This window comes from Eutrema salsugineum, unplaced genomic scaffold (genome assembly GCF_000478725.1).
Source record: "Eutrema salsugineum unplaced genomic scaffold, Eutsalg1_0 scaffold_24, whole genome shotgun sequence".
NCBI classification, from domain to species: domain Eukaryota; kingdom Viridiplantae; phylum Streptophyta; class Magnoliopsida; order Brassicales; family Brassicaceae; genus Eutrema; species Eutrema salsugineum.
The window spans coordinates 1123901-1131520 of NW_006256797.1; the positions used below are offsets into that span (position 1 = coordinate 1123901).

A 7620-nucleotide genomic window follows, 5' to 3' on the forward strand; every position below is an offset into this window, starting at 1 on the left:
GCAGAATTCAAAGTTCCACGGTCTAGCCGGAGAGGACCCTCTTGAGCATCTAGATCAGTTTGATCGGGTTTGCGACCTAACTAAGATCAATGGTGTCTCGGAAGATAGCTTCAAGCTACGCTTGTTCCCATTCAGCCTCGGTGATAAAGCTCACCAGTGGGAAAAGAACCTCCCGAGGGGTTCTATACAAACCTGGGAACAGTGTAAACTGGCGTTCTTATCAAAGTTCTTTTCCACATCACGCACGGCTAAGCTCAGAAACCAGATATCAAGCTTCACGCATCACAACAACGAGAGCTTTAGCGAGGCTTGGGAACGGTTTAGAAGCTACACTAAACAATGCCCCCACCACGGCTTCTCAGAGGCATCCCTCTTGAGTACTTTATACCGAGGTGCACTCCCCAAGATCAGAAACCAACTCGACACAGCTTCAAATGGAAATTTTCTTGGGAAAGAGATCAATGCGGCAATGGAACTAGTCGAGAACCTATCCATGTCTAATGATACTTATGGCGAAGACTTTGATAGAGTAAACCGTACAGAGAGCTCCAATGAAGAACAGCGTATGAAAAAGGATATAAGAGAGCTTCAGAGCAAGCTTGACAAGGTTCTGATGGCGACACAAAAGCCAATGCACTTTGTAGGCGAGTTTGATGAGCAAGGGCCAAGTTTTGACAATGTTAATGAAGATGGTCTAACTCAAGAGGAGCTGAACTACATAGGGAATCAGCAGAGATATCAGCGGTTTAACAACTACAACAGTAACCCAAACCTCTCATACAGAAACCCGAATGTAGCTAACCCTCAAGACCAAGTGTACCCTGCTCAGCAACAACAACAAAGCTATGCTCCAAAAGCTCCTTTTCAGAATACCTTCCAGCCCAAACAACAGTTCAGTGGGCAACAGCACGGCTACACTCATCAGAATCAAGCGGCTCAGGGTAACAACTTCACCAGCCAACCGCAACATCACAAGTTTCCACCAGGGTTCAATCCGCAGCCGATGGGTAATCAGCGACAGAATCAGGGAACGGGTCAGAATCAGATGGGAAACGATGTCTGTGGGATATTACAGCAACTGTTACAGGGTCAGCAGAGAGTTGAGAGCCAGCACGCGACAATGCAGCAAGATATCAGAGAGCTTAAGCAGAATCAAGCCTCTACATCATCCCGAGGCCCGGCTTTACCAGGTAAACCGGAGCCCAATCCCAAGGAGTACGTGAACGCCATTAAATTGAGAAGTGGCAAGGAACTACAAGCTCCAAAGCCTAAGACTAAGCTCATTGAGGCCAATGAGCAATTAGAGGGGAAGGCAGCCTCAGGTGACGCGTGTAAAGAAGCAGATTTTGAGAAAGAACCGATCAAGGACAAAGGAAAAGAGGTGGAAAAGACAACTGAGCTTGAAAAGCCATACGTTCCACCACCACCTTACCAACCCAAGATACCGTTCCCAGGGCGTTTCAAAAAGAAAATCTTAGACAAAGCCAAAGCGGTCTTTGAGAAACACTTGGAGAACACGCAACTCACCTTACCCATTATAGATGCTTTCTTAGCTATACCACAGCTTGGGAAGTTTCTAAAGGATGCGATCCTCAACAAGACAAAGGAGCTCCAGGGTATGGTAATACTGAGCCATGAATGCAGTGCCATAATACAAAGGAGGTCTATACCAAGGAAGCTATCCGATCTGGGCAGCTTTACCTTACCGTGTGCTTTAGGTCACTTGAAGGTCTCAAACTGCTTGTGTGATCTAGGAGCTTCTGTGAGCCTAATGCCATACACGGTGGCGAAGAGATTGGGATACAAGAGTTACAAGCCGGCCAAGATCTCTCTTATACTAGCTGATAGATCGGTTCGCTTACCGGTGGGTTTGCTTGAGGATTTACCTTTAAAGATCGGTGAGATAGAAATCCCCACAGACTTCATAGTTCTTGAGATGGACGAGGAACCATTGGACCCTATCATCTTGGGCCGACCGTTCCTAGCGACCGCAGGAGCCATTATAGATGTGAGAGGAGGAATGATTGAACTACACATCGGTTCCGAGCATATGAAGTTCAATGTTAAAGAGATGATGAAAAAACCGACCATTGGAGGTCAGGTTTTCTATGTGGAAGTGATGGAGGAGCTAGCTGATGAGCTCCTGGAAGAGTTGAACGCAGAGGATCCGTTACAAGTAGTCCTTACACGTGAACAAAGCGAGCACGGGTACTTGAACGAGGAAAGCGAGGTGTACAAGCAACTTTTGGACCAACCGAAGGAACTTGGAGCTGAGGCTAGGTTTTTGGAGCTCAGGAAGAGTGGCCTCGACATCTTAGACAGCGAGGGGTCCATGGGAACAGAGGAGACACCTCGGGATATCATGGCCGTGGCAACTCATATCAAGGCCGATGGTAATCCGCGCGAGAACAAGGAAAAGGCCGAGGAAGCTGTTCCGGGCCAATGTAGCTTTGATGCCGATTGGAATGAGGCAGACGCTCCCCCTGTTGAGCTCAAGCCTCTACCAACAGGGCTCAGGTATGCATTCTTAGGCTTGAACTCCACTTTCCCTGTGATCATAAACGATAGTTTGCTTGAACATGAAGAATGTGCATTGCTTAATGAAATCAAGAAATTCAGGAGAGCAATAGGGTACTCCTTGGCCGACATAAGAGGAATCTCACCTGATATATGCACTCATCGGATCCACCTGGAGGACCAAGCCATGTCCTCTATTGAGCACCAACGTCGCCTTAACCCGAACCTCAAAGAGGTGGTTAAGAAGGATATACTAAAGCTCCTTGAGGCAGGGATCATATATCCAATCTCTGACTCTCGGTGGGTATCTCCTGTGCACGTTGTGCCTAAGAAAGGTGGTATCACGGTGGTAAAAAATGATAAGGATGAACTCATAGCCCAAAGAACTATAACCGGCCATCGCATGTGCATTGACTATAGGAAATTGAATTCTGCATCAAGAAAGGATCATTTCCCTTTACCATTCATTGATCAAATGCTTGAACGGTTAGCCAATCATCCTTATTTCTGTTTTCTCGATGGATACTCTGGATTCTTCCAAATACCAATAGATCCAAGAGACCAAGAGAAAACGACATTCACTTGCCCTTATGGCACTTATGCTTATAGGAGAATGCCTTTCGGTTTGTGTAATGCACCGGCCACTTTTCAAAGATGTATGATGCACATTTTCTCTGATCTAATTGAAGAGAAAGTCGAGGTGTTTATGGATGATTTCTCCGTATACGGCTCCTCTTTCTCCAAATGTCTTGCTAATCTTTCTCAGGTTCTAAAGAGATGTGAGGAGCATAGGCTTGTATTGAACTGGGAGAAGTGTCATTTCATGGTACAAGAAGGCATTGTCTTGGGGCACAAGGTATCAGAGAAGGGAATAGAAGTGGACAAGGCCAAAATCGAGGTGATGGTGAACCTACAAGCTCCGAATTCTGTAAAAGGGATAAGAAGCTTTCTTGGGCACGCTGGGTTCTATAGGCGGTTCATTAAGGATTTCTCCAAGATAGCTAGGCCTTTAACTAGGCTATTCTGCAAAGAGGTGGAGTTTATCTTTGATGAAGAGTGTGAGGAAGCGTTTAAGAGGATCAAGGAGGCTTTGATCAGTGCACCAATTGTACAAGCTCCCGATTGGTCTTTACCATTCGAAGTGATGACCGATGCATCTGACTATACCGTGGGAGCTGTCTTGGGGCAGAAGAAAGATAAGAAACTCCATGTGATTTACTATGCCAGCCGCACCTTGGACTCAGCTCAAGAAAAGTATGCAACCACCGAGAAGGAAATGCTTGCCATTGTGTTTGCATTTGACAAATTCAGGAGTTATCTAGTGGGATCAAAGGTCACGGTTTACACAGATCACGCGGCCTTGAGGTACTTGATGTCTAAGAAGGACGCTAAGCCGAGAGTTTTGAGATGGGTCCTATTGCTCCAAGAATTCGACATGGAAATACTTGACAAGAAGGGCATTGAAAACGGGGCCGCAGATCATCTCTCAAGGCTGAGGATTGAAGAAAAGGTCCCCATAGACGATGCTTTACCTGAGGAACATCTCATGCTGGTACAGTCTTACTTAGAGGTGGAAGAGGCCAACACGATCAAGGAAAGAAGCCTCCCATGGTTCGCGGATTTTGTGAACTACCTGTCTTGCGGTTTAGAGCCACCGGACCTTGATGCCTATCAGAGGAAAAAGTTCTTTAGAGATGTGATGAGATATCATTGGGATGAGCCGTATCTTTACGTGCTTAACAAAGATCATCTCTATAGGCGATGCTTGGCCGAAGAAGAGATCCATCCGGTGCTACAAGAATGCCACGGTTCAGCGTACGGTGGTCACTTAGGTGCATTCAAGACGGTTGCCAAGGTTTTGCAAAGCGGCTTCTGGTGGCCGACTATGTTCAAGGACGCTCAAGATGTGGTATCGAGATGCGAGGCTTGTCAAAGGCACGGTAACATATCCAAGAGGAACGAGATGCCCCAAAACCCAATCTTTGAGGTCGAGGTCTTCGACTGTTGGGGCATTGACTTCATGGGTCCCTTTGTGAGTTCATACGGAAACCAGTACATCCTTGTCGCGGTGGACTATGTGAGTAAGTGGGTCGAGGCTGTTGCATCCCCAACCAACGATTCAAAAGTGGTGGTAAAGCTTTTCAAAACTATCATTTTCCCACGGTTTGGAGTTCCAAGAGTAGTAATCAGTGATGGGGGAAGCCATTTTATCAATAAGACTCTTGAGAGTCTTTTAAGGAAGCATGGGGTAAAGCACAAGGTTGCCACACCTTATCATCCGCAGACTAGTGGTCAAGTGGAAGTCTCTAACCGACAGATAAAGGCTATTTTAGAAAGAACCGTGAGCTCATCTAGGAAGGATTGGAGCAAGAAACTTGATGATGCTTTGTGGGCTTACAGAACCGCGTACAAGACCCCAATCGGAACCTCACCGTTTAACTTGCTCTATGGGAAAAGCTGTCATCTACCGGTTGAGTTGGAATATAAAGCATTGTGGGCAGTGAAACTTCTGAACTTTGACATCAAGACTGCACAAGAGAAGAGGGTTTTACAGCTTCATGAGCTTGAGGAAATCAGGTTAGATGCTTTTGAGAGCTCTAAGATCTACAAGGAAAGGACCAAGGCGCTTCATGACAAGAAGATACACAAGAGAGAGTTCGAAGAAGGAGACCAAGTTCTGCTGTTTAACTCGAAACTCAAGCTATTCCCTGGGAAGTTGAGATCCAGATGGTCCGGTCCATTCAAAATTCTTGAAGTAAGGCCTTATGGAGCGGTTGTTTTGAAAGGAAAATATGGACAAGGCTTTGTGGTAAACGGTCAGAGGGTAAAGCACTACCTGGCATCAGAAACAAGAGAGGGAGCTACCTCAGTTCCTCTTCTTGAACCAGAATCAGCCTGAAAAGGTATGAAAAGTCAAACTTAGTGACGTTAAACAAAGTGCTCTTGGGAGACACCCCAAGCTTATCCTTGTACATATTTCGCTTTTCATCCTCTTTTTCTTTTTAGTTGAAGCTTTTTGAAGGGTTTGTTAAGTGTTTCAGGAGTTAGATGGTGAATCTTGATGATGAGAGTAAGAAAGAGCTTGAAAATGACACGGCCTGATGAATTAAGTCCTAGAGTGTACATAGCCTTGGTATCGACCCTTGGTATATACATACCGCGGTCACCTTTTACCGAGTAAAGCCTGAGAACCTCGGCTAGACTCCTCGACTCGATTTCATCATAGCCGTGTCCGAGAAGAGTCATAGTGAAATGACTAAGTGTGGGGGAAGGCCACGGTGTAAACACCTCGGTATAACTATACCGAGGGGCAAAGTTCACTTAAAACAGTCTAAAATCTCGATCCGAAACCGCGACCAGTCTACACCAGGGCCGGACCGTTTAAACCCCCTGCACCAAGTGATTCTTTGTTAAAACGAGTGACCTCGGCATGATACCCTCGTGGTGAGCATACCGAGGTGCCCAGTTTCAAGAATGATCAAAAACATAAACACTTGGGACACTTGAGTCAAAGAAGAAGGTTTGCGCGGACTAAGGAAAAGATTTGAAGACCGCGGGGAAATTCTTGTCAACTTGAGCTTAGCCCACTCGGCTTGGTGCCCTCGGGGTAGAACAAGTCGAGGCCGCTCAAGAAAACACGAGAAAAACCACTCTAGTCCGTACGGCTCACGTCATTCCCAAGTCGCGCCATTTGGAAGCTTTGCGCGGTAATTTGAATTTAAACGACCGGTCAAAGCTGTTTTGGCGTGGGTCAACGGTCGCAGCTGGAGGAGAAGGGGGGACCAGTCCCACTACAGTCCAAACGCCAGCTGGAAAGCGCGACACCGCCCATACCAGCCTCCATCCCGAGCCAAAACCGAGAGTTCGCCTTCTTCTCTCTTTTCTCTGCATTTCACGAGCACATCTCTCTCATTTCTCATCCATTTCTTGTGATTCCAAGCGTTCTAAACTCGTTAAGCTGTTGTATATTCATCATAAGCATTCCACTAAGCTTGAATCTTGGATTCCCAAAGGTATTTGCATCTTAAAGAACTCATCTTTTTCCTTCATTCTTTGCGAGCTTTATTGTTTGTGAAATGTGGAATCGATTCTTTTAGAACATGTCGGCCTTTGGGAACAATTTTAAAAATTCCATTACGATAGATAACATAAGAAAAACCGGTCTTTGCTCTGAAAGTCACTTGTTCTTGAATTTTTAAAATTCTTGAGAAAATGCGCTTGGAATCTCGTCTTAATGATGCTTTGAGATGTTGAGCTGAACTGTTTAGATATCGTGTCTTTCTTTGCTTGTTCTGGCTTGTTCTTACTTCCTTTGATGTTTGGAAAAAGCTATAACCCCGGTCTTGTTAGAGAAAAAGCTCTGTTCTTGCTATCTTAAGAGACATATGCTTGTTGATGTACATGATTCTAACGGTCTTTTTGAGGATCTGCCTTGCAGATGACCGGCGACCGAGCTGTTCCCACTCATGAGACGAACAAAAACGAGGTCCAGAGGAGGAGTACAAAAGGGAAAGCCGTGGCCGTGGCACGCAATGGTGGAACAAGCAAGAAACCCTCCGTGAGATCCGATGGTGAGCCAGCCGCCAAGCGAGCAAGGAACGCCGAGCTCACTCTGGTTCCAACCCTTGAACCAAAAAGGAATGGGGAGCAGGCAGCCACTGAGAACGATGGGGACGAGCTGAGAGCCATAGTCCCTCATGAACCCGATTGTGGCAACAAGGCCAAGAAGGAACCAAAGCCCGAGCCCGAGGAGGAACATTTCCCGACTACTGAGGAGTACTTGGACCACTTTAACTCTATAAGAGTAGCTCAAGGTCGGTTCCCTGATATGGAGCTGTTGAGGAAGCTTGAGATACTCGATGATGTTACACTCATCTTTCAAAACATGGGCTTGGCCGAGTTCTTCATGATGAGTGATGTTGCTTACGAGGGGATCACACAACAGTTTCTTGCCACTTTGGAGGTTGTCATCTACCCCAAGAGAGATCCCAAGCGTCTACATGGCAAAGGGTTCGGACACATTGAGTTTGACATAGAAGGCGTGCACTACAAGGTCAGTTTCAAGGAGCTTGATGAGATATTTGGATTTGAAAGGAATGGAAG

General features: G+C 46.2%; 1 non-coding gene across 1 annotated transcript; it reads right to left on the bottom strand.

The window, feature by feature from the left end:
* Window positions 1-250: 250 nt before the first annotated feature.
* LOC112086054 lies at window positions 251-357 on the bottom strand. Its single transcript, XR_002899278.1, has one exon. It is a non-coding gene; the product is annotated as a small nucleolar RNA R71 (small nucleolar RNA).
* Window positions 358-7620: the final 7263 nt, after the last annotated feature.